The sequence below is a fragment of the Solenopsis invicta genome, chromosome 14 (assembly GCF_016802725.1).
Source record: "Solenopsis invicta isolate M01_SB chromosome 14, UNIL_Sinv_3.0, whole genome shotgun sequence".
NCBI lineage: Eukaryota > Metazoa > Arthropoda > Insecta > Hymenoptera > Formicidae > Solenopsis > Solenopsis invicta.
The window spans coordinates 14643181-14664159 of NC_052677.1; the positions used below are offsets into that span (position 1 = coordinate 14643181).

The window sequence follows — 20979 nt, forward strand, 5'->3', positions numbered from 1 at the left end:
GCATACACACTTTGCAAATTGGATTGAGCGCCTCGTATAATTTTCCGCGAGGAAACCGCTCGATTCTATCAACGCCGAATGAGATCGCGACCCGCCCCGCGGAAAAAAATCCTTCAGGAATCTATCGATAGAGCTCTACCGATAATTTAGGATAATGAAAACGTAGCCGTAATAAGATCACGATTCAATCCTCGGCGCAGCAGATCGAAAGAAGGCGCGATCGTAACGGACGGCGGTCTCTCCTCTGTTGTGGTCTTCCGCGGGCGGTCACGCACCGTCGGCCACGCCGCAAATCCGGCCGCGCCGCGATATCGCGCGCACATCAGCATATTCGTGCAAATTGATCGCGCCGGCCGGCATCGGGGACAAGGGCTCCTCTCTCGCGTTCAAGGATAAGACGCCGTATAATCTTTCGGATCTCGGCGTGACCCGCAATCGCGACAGAATGACCCCGTTCCGTTTCCTCACGTAACCAAGCAGTGTCTACATACGCTTTTTTTCCTGCGTATTGCTTTCCAAGACGTCTAGAGAGAGAGAGAGAGAGAGAGAGAGAAAGTACAGTTTATTAAAAAACGTAAATCACTCGTATCCCGAAATTCTAAACGAACGTATATACGAGCACGTGCGGCTCCTTAGTGCCTTTTTTTCGCTTTCATCGCTCTTGGCCGCAGGACGATCTCGGCGCGGTCGAGCGGACACGCACGGTCGCTTCTGGAGAAGCGACTGCGAACGATTCGTCCAAACGGGCAGGGTACCTTCCGCGCATTAATTTTTAACGGAGAGACGCAAAGGGAGCAAAGAGAAGTGTGTCTCCGGGAGTGAGAGAGAGAAAGCTGATCTCCGAATATCGATAAGCTCGCGTGTTCGAGACCAGACTTTCTTTCCCCTATCTATTCCGCGCGATCCTGCGTCCTTGCTGTGTCCTCCTCTCTTCTTGTCTCCGATTCTTTCGGTACCTGTTCGCCGGCGAACGTCACGCTCGGTTGCCTCGTCGACGGCGTCTTTTGTGCCGTCGAGCGTCATAATGACACCGGGCAAAAACTGTCAATGCTGCGTATGCAGCGTATCGGCTTCCACGCATGCATTAGGCGTGTCCAAAGTTTATAATGCTACTAGATACTTTCTCATACGCCGTGACACCTGAATCCGATTATGGTAATATTACCGTGCAGCAATGTCTAGGCATTTTACACGCATAATTCTAGTATGTAATATTGAAATTATTAAGAAAATTACTTGTGTGCAAAAATTGTCGGCAACGCTTGAACACTAAATCATATTCATCTGTATACGTACGAGACTATTGATGCGTAAGAATGATCAAATGTTCAGGTTTTTATTTCATAAAAAATTTGCAATCGATTTCTTCTTGAAGAGTGTTAGCTTTGATAGTGATGGACATATTGTGTTCATGAAATAAAATCGATATAAAATTTTTGGGTAAACAAGGAAATTTCTCCTCATATTAGATTACAAGACAAGTATTCTTGAATCTAATACTTTAGCATTATAGAATATTGATGTAGACGGATATTCTTATTAAACAGCACTTTACTTGCTCATTGTCGCGTAAAATGGCGAAATTTCCTGGACAGAATAAATTGACTCTTTTTTTACTTCATTTCTACCGATTAAACGTCATCACGTCGGCAAATAGTACATTTTAGAACACAGTATTCGTTGCGTGACCGCATCGATTAGGAGGCGCTTTTACTGTAATTCAGGCGACACGTTCTAAGCCAATTTAACAGAAAGCAATAGTGATCGGGCATGCCTAGTGGTTGGTGAAGCGAGGTTTCCCAGACCGGTCCTCATACAAAGGGGACAGCGCTCTGTGTGCTGCCGGTGGCTTCAATAATCAGAGGCGATTACTGTCGTCTTTCCTATGTTTTTTAGTGTCCCCTTTCATCCGCTCGCTTGTCGCCGCGCGTCATCCGATTCTCTTCGCCGTGTGACGAGGAAGAGAGCGCGAGAAAAAGTCTCATAAAAAGGAGAATAAACCCAAGACGACGGTCTCGGTGAGTTGCAGATAGGAATTGTTGTATCGAAGAAGTTTAAGCCGCTTTTGGTTTAGATAACGATAGAGGGTATCGAAGAAAAAAAAAATTATCGTAAATAACATTTAAGAAAATGATAAAAACATTCAAGAAAATTTTCTTAAAAAATTTACGTAGAGACAATTTCACTTTCATTTTGCCTCGTGCTATTTCCGAGAATTAAATTGTTTATGTAATTTTTAGTTTCGAAATTTATAGCGCGAGAAATTACGGCAGCTCTCGATCGGACAGGTGACGACTTCGAGATGTACGGCACGGCAATCAGGACTCTCGCTCGAATCGCTCGCGGTCGTTCGGAAGCGCCGTATCGTTAGTCGAAGGACATTTACGAGTGGTTTCGTCAACGCGGCGAACGAGCCGAGCGATAGCGAGCGCACGCAGACAGCCGGGGCAACCATTTATTTATCAAACTGAATTACGAGAAGCGCAATGTCGGAACACGTTCTCCAATAAATTATCCTGCGCCTCCACCGTCGGTCAAGTACATGCCGTAGTACTACTCTCAGAATTGTTAATTGTTGCGAAATGACGTAATATTGAAAACCCTTCGCAATAGAGCTTGCACCAGCGTTAAAGAGCAAATAAAATGAGAATACGAACATTATATTTCATAACTTACCGCATCCAATGTGCGGTTGCAAAATTGATCAAAATTCCCACACGGCATTTAATGCGTCAAACCATCGAAGCTTGAATGCAGCATGAAACATTGTGTTGCTCGCACAGCTGCGCCCGACGACTGGGCTCCTTTATCCGCTGTTGCATCGAACAGCGGATCGCGACACTCCGCCTCGTGACATCGAGTCACCTATGCAGTGTAACGTCAACGATTTTGACAGTCGCGCCGGTCCCACCATGATGAATGAAGGGCTCGTGAGGTAATCGACGTTATCGTAAATCTTTCGTGTCGAGCCCATTGTGGACGACTCGCTCGTCGTCGTTCGTGTCAATGTGGTCACGAGAGAGAGCCAATCGACTCAAGTGAGGTCAGATCTCTATCGCTGTGGAACTGGGACGAATTCGATTCTCATTCCCGATCTCTCGAAACTTTCGTGTACTTAACGAAATTTCATCTAATGCAAGAACATTTTTACATCATCCTTCGATTTTTAATCACGATCGATTATTCTTCAATTAACTTGAGAACGGTCACATTTAATTTTTTTTTACATATCCAGCGCGTAGGAAAAATAAAGCTCACGTCAAAATTATCTCCTTTCGGCTGGTGATCATTTATATACAAAAAAATAAGGTGATTACTTCCAGATTAATTAGTAAATGTTTACACTAACTAGAAAGACTTTGCCTGTTGGACTTTGTATAGATTTACCGTCGTCATTTGACGACGCGTGTGAGGTTAAAAACCGAGATATCGGTCTAAAAAAAAATGATCTCTTCGACATCGGGTAGGTCTATGATTTCTGCTTGAAGCTTTCCATACTTCAGGTTATTACTTCTATTCCCAGAACGAGAATGTTAGATGGTTATCGTCGACAAGGAACGAGCAGACACCAAGGTTAGGCGCGATCGAGCTTAGCTCTCTATCTCTCTCCCTCTTTCTCTCTCACCCCGTCTGCATATCGATTTAAAACACCCGCAGAGCGCCTTACCGTAACTCATGGCGAAATCGCGTTACGGCGCCCGTGCCTCGCAGATCATCTCTCCGCCCGCCGCTCTCCCACCCGCCGCTCGTTCCGGGACGCTGATATTAACGACACCCGGTAGATCGTAACTTTGTCACCCAACGAGAGGGAACGGGGTAGTGCTTGCCCGCCCGGCTAAGAAGAAGCGGCCTTAAAGGGCGCTTTAGCCAGCGCGCCGCCAGCTAATTGCATGCATTTTTAACGCCGAGACGTCTTAATCGGCGAGCTGTATGATGGAAACGCGTGCATAAAGCTTTATGCTCGGGGCACCCTGGGGGAAAACGATACGGAAGGGTCGAACGCATAACCGGCGAACGGAGTGTCGTCTAAGGGGTGAAACGCGCTGGCGATAACATTTTAGCACCGACGTTATACAACGTGGATACGTGCGGAATACTTTTTACCAGATACTTTGCCAGTTTTTCGGAATCTCTTTCCTCTCTCTCTGTTTCTCCAGTCAGTCCTTCATGACTGAAGATCACGATTTCTTCTCATTAATTTTGAAATAATTCAAAGATATGTTTTCTTTCGATTTAATACTTTCTTTGTAAAGATTCGATCAATAAATATTAATATTTCTTCCTTGTTACGAAACTGCGTAAAGATATGTTATATCTATGCGAGAAAATATATAGAAATTGTTCTTGATGACAAAACTAAAGCTAAATCTACTGAAAAAAAATTTGCTTCTTCACGAGTGTGAGCGAAATGATGTGAGCGTTTCCCACAACATCTCGGAACGACCGGTTTGTGCGGCGAAGAATAGCGGTGAGTTTGGCGACCTATATAAATCGCGTTTCCCTCGCGTAAATGTCTGGGGGGAGGAAGGGGACGGGGGAGAAGATTTAACGGACGTTGATGTATCGACGAGACCCGCGCCTCCGCCGCTCGACGTGGCCATCCACGTGGCGTGATTAACGCCACGCTGTCGTCCCGGCTCTTCGCGAAAGAGACGAAGAGAGAGAGAGAGAGAGACAGAGAGAGAGATTCACGAGGCTAAGGATAACTTTAGCAATGATGGTCTCACGGCTTTCGATGTCGCCGTATGTAAACGTAAATGTGGACGCGGTACTCGCGGTGTCGTTTCCAGATACGACGTCACGCCGAGTCCTTTACCTTCGACCACTTTCGTGTCTGTCGTCACCGTTTTATCGACCTTATTACGTCGCGACTCGGCGCGGGTTACACAGCTGTGAACGTCGTGTAACACTGAGACCCCCGCGCGGATATCCAGAGAGAGATCCAGTTTTCCGTGCCTCGTTAATTTTTATTGCAAGCAGAATACGAAGAGTCGTGTTTAATCGCAACCATTTTACTTTTATATTTATCTATACGCTTAAAAGATTTAATTATTCTTCACGCATTGATTACAAAGAAATAATGGCTGAAAGAAATTAGACACATTTTTTTATATTACAGAAAATGACAATTTAATTCTTTTTAGCATGACATCCTGTACAATATTGAGCGTATAAACAAGTTTCAAAGGTATAATCATTTGTATAAAATGCTATGTATAACTCTTAACTGATTTAAATATCGTTTTGAATAATATCAAAGATCACGTTTCTTGTTTCTTCTATTACTTAGAATACATTAATTATTTATATATTTTTTAAATATTTTTTTATTTTTTCTATAAATTTTATCAGCGTAATGATGTAAATATAGTGATTGTAATTAAAGAAATTTAGCTCTTTAAACTCTTACAAAACATAAAACACTGATTAACTAAAGATCTGTTGTCGGTATTGTAAATATCGAGGAGCTGCTTTCTGTCGAATAATCTTTCTGATGCTGCGATTATTCCGTTCGCTATCTCATATATCCAATAACGGCGAAATTTGGCGAATCCCTTGCGCGGAGGTATTGCACCTACATCTCGTAGCGAAGGCGCCATGAATCGCGAAAACAACGTAAGCAACGAGCGGACGCGCGCGAAATGCTTGACGAGGCGTGCTCGCCGGCAGCCTCGTTCGCGCTCATTACTCTTTGGCGGCCGCGTCATTTGTCTCCCGAGGATAATCGACGAGTCGGGGCGGAACGCGCGCGCGTTCGCTCGCGCCGAACGAAAGAAGAGAGACAGAGAGAGAAGAGCCGCGATGCGAAAGTAGACGCGAGAAAGAGCGAGACGGGGCGACGGACACGGATGTGCGGTAATGGGCCCGGGCGCTCTCTCCCGCTCGGAGCGAACGAGAGCGGACAGCTCTCGAGGAGAACCCCGCAATTATGTAATCGCTGTGTCATTGCGTTAAAGTAATTCCATTAGCTGACGAGGGCCCAACCGAAGGCCGCCGCCGCCGCCGCCGTCGACGACGACGACGACGACGACGACGACGACGACGAGGTGCGTCTCCGCGTCTCTACGTACGTACATACGTACGTCAGTATATCGTCAGGATATCGCGAGGTCGCATTCTCACCTTTTCACCTTCTTCCCTCGCGGCATGTCTTCCGTCGACAGGTTGATGGCGAGTCAATTGTATCGGCGATTTTAATGCGCTGCCGCCCAGGCGAGTCACGCCGGACTGAATTCACGCGGACCGATCGCGGAACGCGGCTTTGATTCCGATCTCGCCGATTTCGTTCGACAGAGCGGACCTCGATCAAAATAACTGAAGCTCCGAGTAGCCGATTACGATTGGAAGCAACGCGTCACGGTATGTTGTAAAGTCACGTTGCAATAAATAATTATGTTGAACCAAAAAAAAATATATTACATTGGACATTTAAACTGGTTGTTAGTACGTCAAAACTTTTTGCAGCAATATTGTCGTGTTTGAGCTTTCTATATACTTACATAATTATTTTGATGGTCCAACATAAAATCATTTTTTAATCTGCGTCTAGTTAAATTTTCGGATAACGCAGTAAAATTGTTCTTTCTGTGTATCCATTCTTGTAGAGATTAATAGATAAATGATTTTTTAATGAAGCAGTCAAACGTGTACTGGCGAAATGTTCTTATTTTATTTGTCGCAGTTCTTAACAAGATCGTGTAGATAATGTCCTTTTTTTTTTTTACATTGAATCGTACAAGATCTTGTCTTCTTTTGTTCCATCTCAGCATGATTTCACCTGACGCGCCGCCAGGATTAAACTCATACGCGAGAAGTAGGTACACGGCGATCGGCGAGCGCAACGGTCACATCGGGACTCGCGTGATTCGAGTCGGCTTCGAAATCGGCCGTCTCGGGCCCCAGGCTCTCCGCGCACCATGGCGTCCGCGATTAAAATCTCGTTGGTCGGCGATGTCACCTATGTCTCGCTGCGCGCGATATGCGACGATGGAATCCCTGACAGGAGGTCGCCGGATCCTCGTGCCCCCCCGGTGGCGCATGAATCACCGGCGAGAGAGTCGCCGCGTCTTGTCGGGGCCGCGTGGAAGGTGACAGCTGTCAAGTGGCTGCTATGTACGGCGTGTGTAGGTGGTACGTGGGTCCCCACGTGGAATCCCGTACGCAATCGTACACGTCTGCCTGTCGCGACACGGACACGACACGGACGTGCCGCGCGCAATGGCGCGCACGTTAACGTTATCGGCCGATAGGATTGGGAAGATCGAGGATCCGGATCGAGTCGATGAAAGCCTTAGTCGAATGCCTACCGTGTCGAATACGTACGGTACAGATGGAAAGGCCTGATTGTCTGCGGTCAATTATGTCATCCTCCGATAGGATTTGAAAGAATGCGGGTAGCTTTCGATACATGACTGACGATTTGTGATTAGAGAAAGATACGGTTTTTTCATGCAAAAATTTATTAAGCTAAAATTAGAGGCTTTGCAATTCTTTCCTTTTTATTTTAATAATTTTAGTTTTCTTAAACATATGACGAACTTTTCACTGAGGTACATATTTTTTCAAAATAACCCTCAAACGAGACCACATTTGTTCAAGTTGAAAAAAGACTATAATTAAGAATTTTATATATATGATACTTTCATACTTATATAAGATATTATGTATTTATCAAGTGTATAAGTATGAAAGTGCCATTTTTCTTCTATTTCTTAGGGCATTAGTACATTTTATTAGTTATGTCATCTTTCCTCATAATATTTAATAACTGCATTCTAGATACATAACGATTTATAATGATAACACGATAACATCTAAGAAAATTACGTGATGACATTTAAGTAATCAACTCAATTCAAAAGAGCAAAGTTTAATAACGTGTAGTTATAACGTTACTCAATTAATTCTCTATTTTTTTCTTCTTTTTTTTCGAAATATACAGCGAACGCGGCTTTCACACAAATATTTGACATGCTATTTCCCGAAGGCGTGTACTTTTGTCGAGCAGTTCGACGATGAAATTCGTTATCCCCGGATTGTTATCCTGTCCACCTGTCCCGGCGCCATTGCACATGCACGCATCCACGCACGCCCGGCTTGCCTTGACCCGCGGGGCGTGCGAGGTGCCTCGAGGGGATGCTCGTCGATCGCGACGTTGTAGCCGGGAATTAAGGTACCGGGTGACCGCCGCGCGAGTCTCTCGCCGCTTAATAATACCCTCGCCGTGGCCTGTCACGCTTATTTTTAAATCGCTGGCAATCGGTGCGCACGGTCGCGAGCCTCGTTAGCATAAGTCGAGCCTCGACTAGACGACGCGACGCCGACGGGAAACATTGCGACGGCTGTGATGCAACGCGAGCCCGGCTCGCGCAAGTATGCCCCGCGGCCATAACAGCGCGTTTTACGAGCGTGGATTATGCAGTTACGCTCGATTCGCAACGTACGAGTCTCTGTCCGCGAACGAAGAGGTACCGTCATCGGGCACTCGAGGAATGGGCACTCGAGGAATATCTGCCGTTTGTCGCGGAATGATTGATAGACGGTTCATTCGAGAGCGCGTCGCGTATTCTTCTTGTTCCTGGTTCCGCGACAATATACGTGAAAATTGCAAATCGCTGAAATTGAACTTAACATTGAACTGGCGGCGAAACACATGGTTGTTGATTACAACGGAAAATTTATCGGACCTGTCATAAAACAAAAATTTCTTTATCACATTTCTCGTAAAAGATCATATTCAACTATTTTTTTTTCTTTTTTTTTTTTACTCAATTCACAAACGAGTAATCAGAAAAAGTAGGTATATAGTGAGAATTAAAAGTCCTTACGCTATTTATTTATTAATGTGAAATTAATCATTTCTTAGTAATCAAGGACTGAAATCCATTATCTTCATTTAAAGTTTTTCTAAAGCATGGATATTAGCGTCTGTTTATAGGCGTAAACTATAGTTATCTTGAACGAGGTAACGCGAGCTCTTCTCAAAGTGGAAAGCGAATTTCTAGATTAGGAACAAGGTGGAGAACGCTCGCGAGGTGGAGAACGTGCGATAAGCGCGCACGAGGTCTGGAAGCGTTCTACGGCGGATCTCGATGCACGATCCTCGGCGATGCACGGTCTGTTACCGGTACCCGATCTCGCGAAATCGCCGCGATCCGAGGCAGAGTCGCTGCACTTTGCGGCCACGACCACTGCTGGATAACGCGTCACAATGGCGAGGCCCAGCGTGACTGGCGTTAGGTGTTGGCGCGTCTATCACGGTCGCGTACACGGTGCCACCCGGTAATTTAGTGCCGAGTCCGCAGTCGATTTCTCGAAGCGATAAAACCACATGAGGCAGAGGCGAAGGGGGACGAGGAGAGAATGAGAGAAAGAGAGAGCGAGCCGTAGCGAATAATTCTGGACTGAATCTATTCCACGTGGAAGAGAGAAGCGCGAAAAGAAGAAGAGAGGGAAACGAGAGAACGGGCAGGACAAGGAAGAAGAAGAGAGAGACAGCGAGCAGAGGAAGAAGGTGAAGCGGGATAGCGGATGGCTCTTGTATCTCGACGTTTGAATCGAACGATGCGAGACGGACATGCCGGGCGCCGTCGTTTCATTGCCGCGATTCAACAGTAATGACAGAACCGTAACTAGAGAGGCATCTCCTTGCTCCTCGTTGTGTCCTCTTTCTCTCGTTCCCGCGCGCGTCCTATCGCGCCGATCCATCGTGAGATGCGCCGAGATAATTAGTCCATTAAGGAACGTCTCGGAGATCGGAGGTAAAGTCGCAATAAAATCATCACTTTTTCCTGGGACAGCCTGACAATTGAAATCGCCTCCGGAAACGTATTACGAGTGTCAAGGAGCATAACGCTTGTAAAATTTATAGCTAACGATAATAGACAAGGTCTACACAGCAACAAAAGTAATTGTAAAATGGAATACATATTAATACTGTTTAATGTGTCATGTCATTAATTTTTTAATCATGAATTGAACCATTGTAATATGTTTTTGTTTTCATAGCAATCTCCTAACTGGATCTGTCGAGAGGCCAATAGGATACAACTCAATACATCAGGAAAACGAAATTTAATCAGAGTTTTCAATGCATTAGATACGGTTATCGCAATGGATGTTCAATCTTCACGATCGTATCAAAAGTCATTTAAACCAATTGCGATCTCGGTTATACTTTGTGCTAAATCAATCTGTCCGTCAATATCTAAAAGATCGACTTGTCGATGGAAATGATTCATGCAATTGACATCGGCTAGTTGCGGATGACTGCGTTGGTTGTACGATTACCGTTTCACGATTCATGCAGAATGTGATAACCGTAGAGTTCAGTATAGATGATTAATTAAACAATGGGTATTAGCACCAATGATCAATTTATATGAAAGCACGTTTTGGTGATCGATAAAAGGATGATTGTATTAGTGAATTAAAAATACGAATATGAGCTCGAAAAAAATTTACATACGTAGAAATAATATTATCAAACTTATCTATTATCTATTAGCTTTACATTATGTTCATATAAAAATATGAAGCGTATTTAAAAATTACAACAGCAGTCTAATTTGTCCTAAAATCGAATGTATCTGAAAAAAGTGATTTTCAGTCCAAAGCCTTTCCACCTTGCTATCCCGTGAACGTACCGGAAAAGACGTTCGCATTGTCCGTGTACCTATTTTTCGCTGTCAATCGACACTTCAGCCGAACGTGGCGAGACAATAGCGAGTTCGTGCGATCGTTTAGCTTTTGCGATCGTGTACCTGCCGGGATGCTCTGCGTTACACTTCGTAGAAAACGTCTATGACATCGAATCACGAAAGTTCCCTCCCCCCCCCGTCCTACCGCTATTTCGTGCGACCATCATAAGAACTCTGTCGTGATTTCGTGACGGTTCTACCGCTCTCTCTCTCTATTGTCGGACGTCGATGAAGTGTAACAACATTATACACGGATGACACAGAATCCCGTCGTGAACCGGTCAGCATTCTTGTTAATTTTATCATTCCTTTGTAATGGGGAGTCGAAATGAGAAAGTGAATGAAATGTATTATATAAAACAGATGCAGAACCAATGGTCTCTAAATTATTCCGATCGCGCAGCTGACAATCTCAGCATTTTAATATACGAGTATATAATATCTAGAAGCACAGATCGCAACTGACGAAAGCGATGTCCATCCGCGAAAAAGATCCAGCTATGCGAAAGGCGCGGCAATTGCTGGAATGGAATCCGTCGCGCACGACGTTCGAGGAAGAGGAGAGGAAGAGAGGAGCAGAGAAAGTATCTTTTCAGCGAGTACACGCCGTGCGACTCTTTTTCCCCTGCTGTCTCGTCGTCCGTACGCGGCACACAGAAACCAATAGTCCAGAACGCGAGTGCGCCAAGGCCTTTACGACGCGCGGCCGCGTTTACGGCTGTTTTTCCACGGACGTCGTAAACGCGTAGCGGCCGACGATCCGCGGCCCGAATATAAACCGCGGGATCGACGATCGTGTCCGGTGACACGGCCGGACGATCGCTCGTTCGTTCGCTCGCTCGCTCGCTCCGCAGATTCAGCGAGCAAGTGAGCCCGTGGGAACGCGACGCACTCCAGCGGGATCCGTTCGATGCTTACGCGAGGTCGGGATCTGAGAAATGTGACATACAGGTAGATTTAGGTACCAATGCGAGCGTTGGCGCTAGGATCGAAGTCCATTATCATGATAGCTTTGCAAAAGTTTATTGCAATATTGAATCTTGTCGAACCGCTCGTTTTCATAATTATATTTCAATGGATAAGATATGTATACAGAGAGTTATGGCATCAGTTACGTAAAATGGTAGTGATCATACACGTGTGCCTCCATGAAAAAGAGGATTAATACGAAACGACGTAAACTATGCTATAGGAGGACGGATTTGATTTACATTTTACATTCCTCGAGACACTCGCCATGCAATCTAACTGTCTAATATCAGTAATACTTCAGATGGCTGTTGGGATAGCGTTGATTATACTTTCTGAAAGATGAACGCATTGAAGTCATAGCGGTTTTCTATTGACGGCATATCGGTATCCACGGTGAAGAGATCAGACATTCGTGGCCCTGTACCTATCGGCTGCGCCTTCGGCGACCATGACCATCAGCGACATTCACCATGCTCGTTTCCCATGTTAACCGTTGCACGCCTTTTCGATCGCCGCTCTCGCCTATGCGGCTCCCTCTTGATCAGTTTATCCGCGAATCTATGTAATACGGAAACTATATTATGGAGCCCCGACCATGGAATATCTCGATCACGCGGAGCGACTCGCTCGTCCGAGTCGATGTTCAAACGGTGGGAAAAAGCGTGGAAATGTTGCGGCTAGATTCGACGGGAACGTCGATGCTCGCGTGGATCGTCGAATCTGAAGACGATGGCAATAGCGCTATTCACAACAGTATTAGGTACATACATTGACTGTATCATGATAATAACAACGTGAGACAGCAATAGATAATACAATAAATAAAATAGAGAACGCAACGTATAAGACAGAGAAAAAATTATTAATAATATGTAAGAGTCAATTGTTATTTAGAAGTGACAATTCTCATGGAATAAATCATGGGTAGAGTATGAGAGAAATCCGAATTGATGAAGAAGCATGTATAAATGCAAGTCGAACGACCAAGAGTCTTGATAATTAACCAGTAGCGGATCCGCGTTTATTATGCGGCTTTACCATGATTAAGGAATGACAGTAAGATACGATAAATTTAATTCCCTTGGCGAGGATATACGACATTTTAGCGATATCTCGTGCGAGCAGAAGGCGATCAATTCTGGCGGACGGTTCCATGTCTCTACGAGCCGGTCGATATGCGAACGTCGATCGTCACTTAGCGGCGCATCAGAAGCCACTGATCTTAATTCGCTTATCGGATTACTCGACTGCTGCGGCGTGCAATAGAGACGTTCGCGTCTGAGAGATAATCCTCCCGGTATGATAATTACCAAAACGATAAAGTCGTTTCGTCAACGTTTTCGTCGTGCACCATTCTCGGATCAGCATGGACATTTTAAATACCGTATAAATATTCATAATCGTATTTTTTTTTCGCACAGCACTGTAAAAATATTTTTTTTAATTTTTTTGCAAGGATAATATAGAAATTAGCTTCATAAAAATCTTATAGCAAAATAATGAACTATTATAATGTCGAATTTTATTTTGAATTAAATAGAAAAACAAAACTTTAATGTTTCTACGAACTCTCTTATATAAAATAATTAATAAAATATGAAGAAATTAGTCTTTGAGAGTCAAACGCAGTTATTTTTGCACGAATAATTACAATATGTATTTTATTGCATCCTTCTTAAGGTCCTGCGATTACATTGTCAACGTTCCGGCTGTGGTTCGATCAATTTTTAAGACTTTCTCTTTTTGAAATTAAGAAGGATGAAAACTTGCCTGGACTTTCAGAAACGTGTAACAACAGATTTAGATAAAAAAATTTTTTGTACTGAGTCTTGAAAATGGATCAAACTAGAGCCAAAACCATTGGCAATGTCACAAAACACTACAGTCAAGTACATGATGTAATAATTATTCGCACAAAAATAACTGCATTTCACTCTCAAAACCTAACTTCTTAATATTTTCTTAAATAAATAAAAATGAAAGATAAAAATTATCATCGTTCAATTGGTAATTCTGCAATATTTTTTAAAGTTACAAATTCTTAATCCTTGGAAAACGGGGATATAATTTTAAAAAAATTGGGTATCAATTTACATGCAAACTTCTTTCTGTTTTTTAATACAGCTAACTTTAACAAATGCTTAGTGAGAAATCTCGAAACTCGCGCGACGTATTCTGAACGTTATAATATTAGCAGGATAGTTGAAGAGATCAAGAGACGTCAAAGAGGCTGTCGATTGTCCTCGTCATCGTTGTCGAATGCCAATCACACTCCGGTTGTCCGGTTTCTCAAGAGCGAAGTACCGTTCGTGTCGGATCTCGCGTTGTCGAGGAAGAAATCGCCTACGGTCGATCGCCATTGTCGCACGGTACCGGCGACACTTCGCCGTCCTCCTGTTATGCTGTCCAAAGGCGAACGGTACCGTCTCGACTGCATTATTATAAAGCGGGATAAAGGCCGGAGTGAGGTAAAGAGGTTGTTGACCATAGCGGAAGACTCGCGTTTGATAGCGTATGTGTACAACTCGAGAAGTGACCCTGTCTCTTTCTCTCCTCTCCCCTTTTTCTCTCATATCGTGGCGGAATCTGTCTTTTCAGTCGCTATCCTGCTAGTCAGCATATTCATCGTTGAAATCATCGGATTTCTCATACGGAATTGTTAACACAGCCCTTTTGTCATTTTACGACAACCGTATTTTTACTAAATGCTTTTATGTAGTTACTTTCGTAATTAAAAAAATTTTTAGTTAATATCAGTGTGAAACACTGAAGACGAAAGATAAATTGCTAGAATTGCAAAGATTTAATATTCGATCCATATTTTAAAAATAAACTGCTATTCAAGTATCGCAATTTGAAAATGATGATTTTTCGGCTATTTCTTGAATGGAACTCGCGCGGAAATTGAGAGAGAATTGCGGTAATTCGCAAAACGGTGGTTATATCTAACAATTTCAAGAAGCGGCTTTAAGAGCCAAGCAGTAGTGGCGTCCACGACCCGGTATAATATCCGAGGCGAGCATCGCGATCCGGACAATTACGTTGCCCGGAGGCAGCTTCTACACGTACGATGATCGCGGTCTGAGTCATCGGCAGATTTTCCCGGGTCGCGGGCTTTAACAGCCGGTATTAATCCCGCCGTGGGGGGCTAACGACAAGGGGAATTCCTTGGCGGCACCCGCTCGCGTTCATTTGCATCGACCGGCGGGCTTAATCGCCCGCGGATAATTGGATCGGCGGCCGCGGCCGGCGATTGAAGAAGTCGCGCGCTCGAGGAGTCGGTGTCGCTTAACGGATCCGCTGCGCTCGGGAATGCGCTTGCTTCCGTGCCGGTACGCATCTCCGCTAATTGTATTGCATCTCCCGACACGAGTCGCCGAGCACCGGAGCGAGATCTGCCCCGATGACTCCGCAACCTTTCCACTCCCCGTTAGGCGGATGAAATATCTCTTTGTCCAAGGATAGATCGTATTCGATTATGCTTCTCGTATCTTTTTTTTACTACGTTTATAGCCATTTAACTCAACTCATTCTAGGCACAACAGGAGTTTCTGTTTCTGTGGAGCAATAGACTCCTCGAGGAGCAATAAGCTCGCGTTTAACGACGCGTTTGCTCTTTCGCGAACGTCTTCTCACGCTCCGCTTCTTTATCGGTGACACACACCTGGCCGACGTAACCGTATTCTGCCCTCGAACTCTTACGCATGCATGAACACGCAAAATGCCGATTGATCGTCATTCGTAATCGCGATCGTTAACGCGGAGATTGGCCGAACTCGTCGAGTCGATAAACAAATTGTACATATTCCGAGCCGCGCTCTTATCTGACGCGATTTAAATTACTCGCTACTTAGGCGATCGTTTCGATCATATTTCTCTTCCTAAGAATGAGATACTCGATGAGATTTCTCGATAGCGCGCAAATAAAAGAAGAGAAAAGCAATTTCATGAGGTAGTCAATAATTGCTAGATTAGAATTAGATCCGCATTTAAAGTTGCGTTTTTTCAGAAGAATTTAACTCACCAATCTTCAGAAAACTGTTTTGATAACATATTTCAATATAATATTAAAAAGTGTAATTTTTGTTCTTTAAATAATTGTATCAATAACTCCTTTTAATTGGAGAAATTAATCAATTGCATTTAAATTTTTACACATACACCCGCACAATTTAAAGAATTAAAATTTATTGCATGCAATATATATATATATCAATTGATTTTTCGTATATTTTTGCGAAATTGAATCCATAGATAACAATATTTCTATTACGTTTTTCTCGCTCTCAATCGAATGGAATTAATCTTAAGCGACGCTAACAAAAATAAAGCGCGATATGCAAACGTAATTCACTCTCTCTCTCGTTAAAATTTAATTTAATTTGAAGTACGATAAATGAGAGACACACATTGATTCCGCATATTTCATATTACGTTACAAAGGTGTTTCCTACAACAAAAACAAACAAGTCCATTTTTAAAGAATCTGGGTTATGGCATCAAATCATTTTTCTACTGTCATAAAAAATTTTGTTCCGACAAGAATTAAACAAAAAACAGCAAATAATAAGTATAAATAGGTATATAAAGTGAATATAAAGTTCTGTCAAGAGTTAAACAAGTCTAGAAATTTTTCTACAAAAAGGAATATAAAAGGACATTTTGTTAAAGTAACTAGTAAACTTTTTTAAATAAAAAGTAAAAAATTATTGTTTTATATTTTAAATAATATTTCCTTTATCATCTCTTACCATTATTAATGTTATAAAAAATGTAAATATAAAATGGAATAAACAGGTAATAAATATAAAATTCTTGCAAATAGGAAACAAGTTTAGATATTTTTTTAATTTTTCCTGTTAAATAAAATTCTCAAAATATTAATTAAAGCCTACAATATTTGCTCCTAATATTTCTAGAGAAAAATTATATATATACAATACACAATCTAAAGATTAAAAAATTTTTATTTCCTGAAAATTTAACTTTTTAGATTTGTTTAGTTTTTGTAGAAAACCCTTCAATTATGTTAATCAGTATCACAATGACTCACCCTACAATTGCGATGTCGCCTGATGTTCCTAGGTCTCCTCCTCTCAGGTCCTTTCCTTGCCCCGATGCTCCTAGGTCCCTTCTCTTTCTCTCGGGTCCTTTCGTTTCATTAACTCAGTACATACACTCGCGACGCACGCAAAATAATCATACGACACTTACATTCCCGACGATAATCGTGTGTTTATTGCACAACAGAAGATTAAGTACGATCGCGCCAAGCAACGATTCGTTCAGTACTCGCGATATCCCGTATACTGTCACAGTAAACGATTTTAAGTAGCAGACGGAGAATTTAAAAATTGTGCAGAAAATTTCACGCACGTTAGACTTAGATGACACACAATTTGGCAAAGGTAAACATACACGCGATGTGATTTTTATTTTACATAGCGCGCATGGTATTATCTTATTATTATTTACCCGACGCGATTCTTGTTAGACAGTGACGCAAGATGCTGCGTACATACAACCGTCATATCACGCCTCGAGACGCGACCCGAGTCAAGAGATCGAATGCGTGATTATTCCGTATTAGCGACTGCAGCTTATGTGATTATTTAAATCCCATGATTGACGACGTATATGAATGTATTGAGACGTTGGCTATTTGTCGATCGTCGCAGGTATCTCGCGTCGTTGGTTTGTTGCTCCAGGAGAAAGGGGGCTGTAAATTGTTTCTTATTATACAGCGATATTAATGTGTGATAATCGCTCGTTTAACATCGCTTGTATTCGAATACACTCTGCGTAACACCTTGCATTTAATAACACGACTAATGGAACAAGGTACACTCGACGTATATTATTTCATATATTTCATCCATGTTTATATATTTCCCAACAATGCAGTTTGGCTGTTTATTTAATGCTCGGCGTCTGTTTTTTTTCCCGTTTTGTGCAGCGTGCCATTGTACATACATACACAAGCGATTGTTGTTATCAGTGTTGTAATCAGTGTCCAACTACAAGTATCTAGTTACTGTATCTACATGCTTATGTATTCGTTCCTGCAACGAGTTATCTTTCTTAATTCGGTTCAAATATAATACTTAAGTGATAAATCTAAGGAGTTATAGCCTCTGATGTAGGCAAAAAATAACTTACCCAACTCTGATCGTTATTGTAAAATATATGTATATGTCTTGCAACATTGGTTGTTATTTCCTTGATGAGATTGGAGATCGAATAGAGAACAGGCGCGAGATGCTCCGTGTGTCATCGCATTATTACTTTGGACGTCGTCGAGTACTACGAGACGCCAAATACGATCCTTACAAACAATAAACGATTGAGTTGTAGGTTAGGTTATGGCGATTACGCAACTCCCGCCGACGGCTCGCGAACATAACGCAGCGGTACCTGCCGATGTCGCGGATGCCTCGCGCCATGTGTTCGCATTTCAAGGGTAACAAGGAATAGTAAATTATTGTCCCATTGTGCTCGTACGCGGTAACTATTGTTTTAACAGCACCTCGGATTGCACCAAAGCTCAAATCTTTCATCACTCCGAAACGAGCGATTCGCCCACATTGTCCGCGCACGGGGAAATGTCCAAGTAACGAATAGCCGATGAACCGCAATGCCGATGAATAGCCGACGATCGCTTATTGTAAATAAACAAAACGCGCGTGTCACGCTATAAAGTGTATCGCACATTTAATAGCGACGAGTTGTGATTAACTGTGATTCTCGGTCTCGACGCGTCTCGATTAGCAGCGAATCGACTCGCGCGACATCGGGATGAAGTTCGTCGCACAAGCTTTCGTCATTAGCGAAGCGTCGTGAATTGGCGCTCATGGAACGGTCGGTTCGTCGACGTGCGAGTTCACGGTATGTAGCACTGCGTTTAAGTAATACACATTTCGGTGAATCCCGCGACGATGGTCTATCACGCAGCGCGAATTTAGAGAGTGTCGGTTGTTCGTCGTAAACACGTAAATGCGTACCCGAATCTATCACCCGAGCGGTCTCGGTCAATCTAACCACACTTTTCGCCAGGGTCGGGCGTTCACGCGTAAAACGTAAATAATCCTTGGACTCTTGAATTTACGACGCAACCTGCCTTTAGACATTGCCTCAGATACCAAGGGAACGTTTCGCTCGATGTTCGGCATGCTCACGATCATCCTTGTTTAACATTCGGCAAGTATCAAGAACGACATGATTCCGAGAGCGCGAGCGTCGGATGCAACGCACCTTACGCATTTTCCAAAAATATGTGATAAGATTTATCGACCGCCCGTCGGTAAAACGTGAATTGTCGCAGTGGACACGCGGGGCGCGCGGTGCGCGAAGTTGTCCGCGAGATCTTTGTAGAGTTGCGGAATATGTCGCCGGTTGCCGACTCACGCGGGTTTCATCCACGAATTTGCGTATTTCGGCCGATAGTCAGCTAGTGCTATTCCTTCTTATCTCCTCATCAATTCGCGGCGTAGCTCGGTATCAATCAGCATTTGGATTGCGCGCAATTGCGCGTGGAGTTCTGGAGTGCTTCGTAGTGCTTCGTCGTAAAATTCGCCTTAACCTCGAATTCCGGGAGGCTTGCCGCGCGATTATCGTATTCGGACAATGAATTCGCGTTAACCTCGATTACCGGGGATGCCGTATCAAGTACCGCGCGATTGTCGTGTTCGGACAATGAATTCGCGTGTACGGAGTAAAGTCGTCCGTCGTGAGTGGTAGTGTAGTGTTGTGTTGTGAAGTGTTGTGTTGTGCCACAAAGGAGTCTGAGAGGAGGAGGAGGCCTAGGAGAAGGCGTCAGGCGACGGCGGAGCAACCATGGGTAACTTATTGTTTTTTTACTATTTGCTACTTGTAGAGAGAATTGTTTTCTTTGAAGATTATCAGAATGTTTACTACCGGGAAAAACCGGTGTATATATGTCCATGTATGTACATTCACGGATATTCTCGCGTGACTCGCAAGTTTTTATTGAGAAGTCAGTGACAATAAAAGACAGTACGTCGTTCTAAATTGGCGTTGTTTAATTGCGTCTCATACTTTTTTAGTGAGGTAAATCACTACGGACAAATCGTTATATGCCATTTCGTTTATATTATTTTTTTTTTAACTTTCTCAAATTTAATTTTCAGAACTGCAATAGCTGTTCTTATTTTATTGTGCAATTAAGAAATTAATTAAAAGATATAATAAAATAAATTTATTTTAAAGCTGTATTAAAAAAATGTTCTACTTACCTGGAATTTTGAATAAAATTCCTAAAAAAATTTCTGGAATTTTTTCTCCGAGAGAAATTTTTATCCTGATTATATAAAGTATCAAAATTTGTGAATCAAAATATTGCAGCATTCTCGAAAATTCTCGAAAAATTAAGTAAAATATTTATAGATTTTTATTTCAAACTGTGTGAATTGTGAATAGTTCAAATTGTGAATATTTTTCTGTAATATTGTTTATTCTGGACCATACTTTAATATTTGCATATATTTATGTTACAGATTATTTTGATTAACTCCGCTGCTGCGCATCGATCCGGTGAGTCACAAATTATATTTCATTTTAGTTGTGTGAAGATAATGGCTCTACGAGAGAAGAATATTACATATTGATGTAGGTTATTGATGAGTTAGTAAAATCTCGTAGATCGGTTGAAATGAATATGCTAGAACAGACATTAGAGAGAGAGAAAGAGAGAGTGAGAAAGCGAGAGAGAATTTAGAAATATACATCTATATTATTCTATACAATCAATTTATCGTGAATATAAGATTGCATAGATAGTTCAAGCAAAGTTTATAAAACGAAAATGGAGATATTATATCTAGATGGAATATCAATTATAATGTTAGAATTATTAGATAATTAAAATATTAACTTTTTAAATTATTGATGTAAGAATACGTAAAATTGATAAAATAAATTCTTAAGCATAAATAAAAAAGTAATAGAATATATTAAAAAAATATTCTTTCTTTAAAGATTAAATATTATACAAATTGTAATGTGTGTGCAAAAGAATTAAGAGTATTTTTTAAAAATATTTCACCAGAATAAAAAAGACAGGAGATATATTGATTACAGTTATGTAATATATTTGAATTAATTTATTTAATAAAAATATGCGTTAATGATTATTAATTATATTTATTTTTAATTAATTTTATCTTAATCTCTCATTGCCTTTCTATCCATATTTGAGAACTCGATGTTTACTCGAAACAAAACAGTGAGATATAGGTCATAAACTATATGAATATAAATATAATATGGGTCACGGTAGAGTTTTTAGTAT

At 42.2% G+C, this 20979-nt stretch overlaps 2 long non-coding RNA genes across 2 annotated transcripts in view; one reads left to right on the plus strand and one right to left on the minus strand.

Annotated features, from left to right (window-relative positions):
- LOC105207567 overlaps positions 1-18455 on the minus strand; it is a 109861-nt gene extending 91406 nt beyond the window's left edge. The window contains exons 1-2 of the long non-coding RNA XR_851451.3: positions 17832-18455; positions 16726-17734 (exon numbers count right to left, since the gene is read on the minus strand). This is a non-coding gene — a long non-coding RNA (uncharacterized LOC105207567). The remainder of the gene's footprint in view (positions 1-16725; positions 17735-17831) is intronic.
- A 651-nt stretch (positions 18456-19106) lies between these two features.
- The window catches only part of LOC120359610, a 244944-nt gene continuing 243071 nt past the window's right edge, over positions 19107-20979 (plus strand). Inside the window, exons 1-2 of the long non-coding RNA XR_005576388.1 lie at positions 19107-19509; positions 20186-20222. This is a non-coding gene — a long non-coding RNA (uncharacterized LOC120359610). The remainder of the gene's footprint in view (positions 19510-20185; positions 20223-20979) is intronic.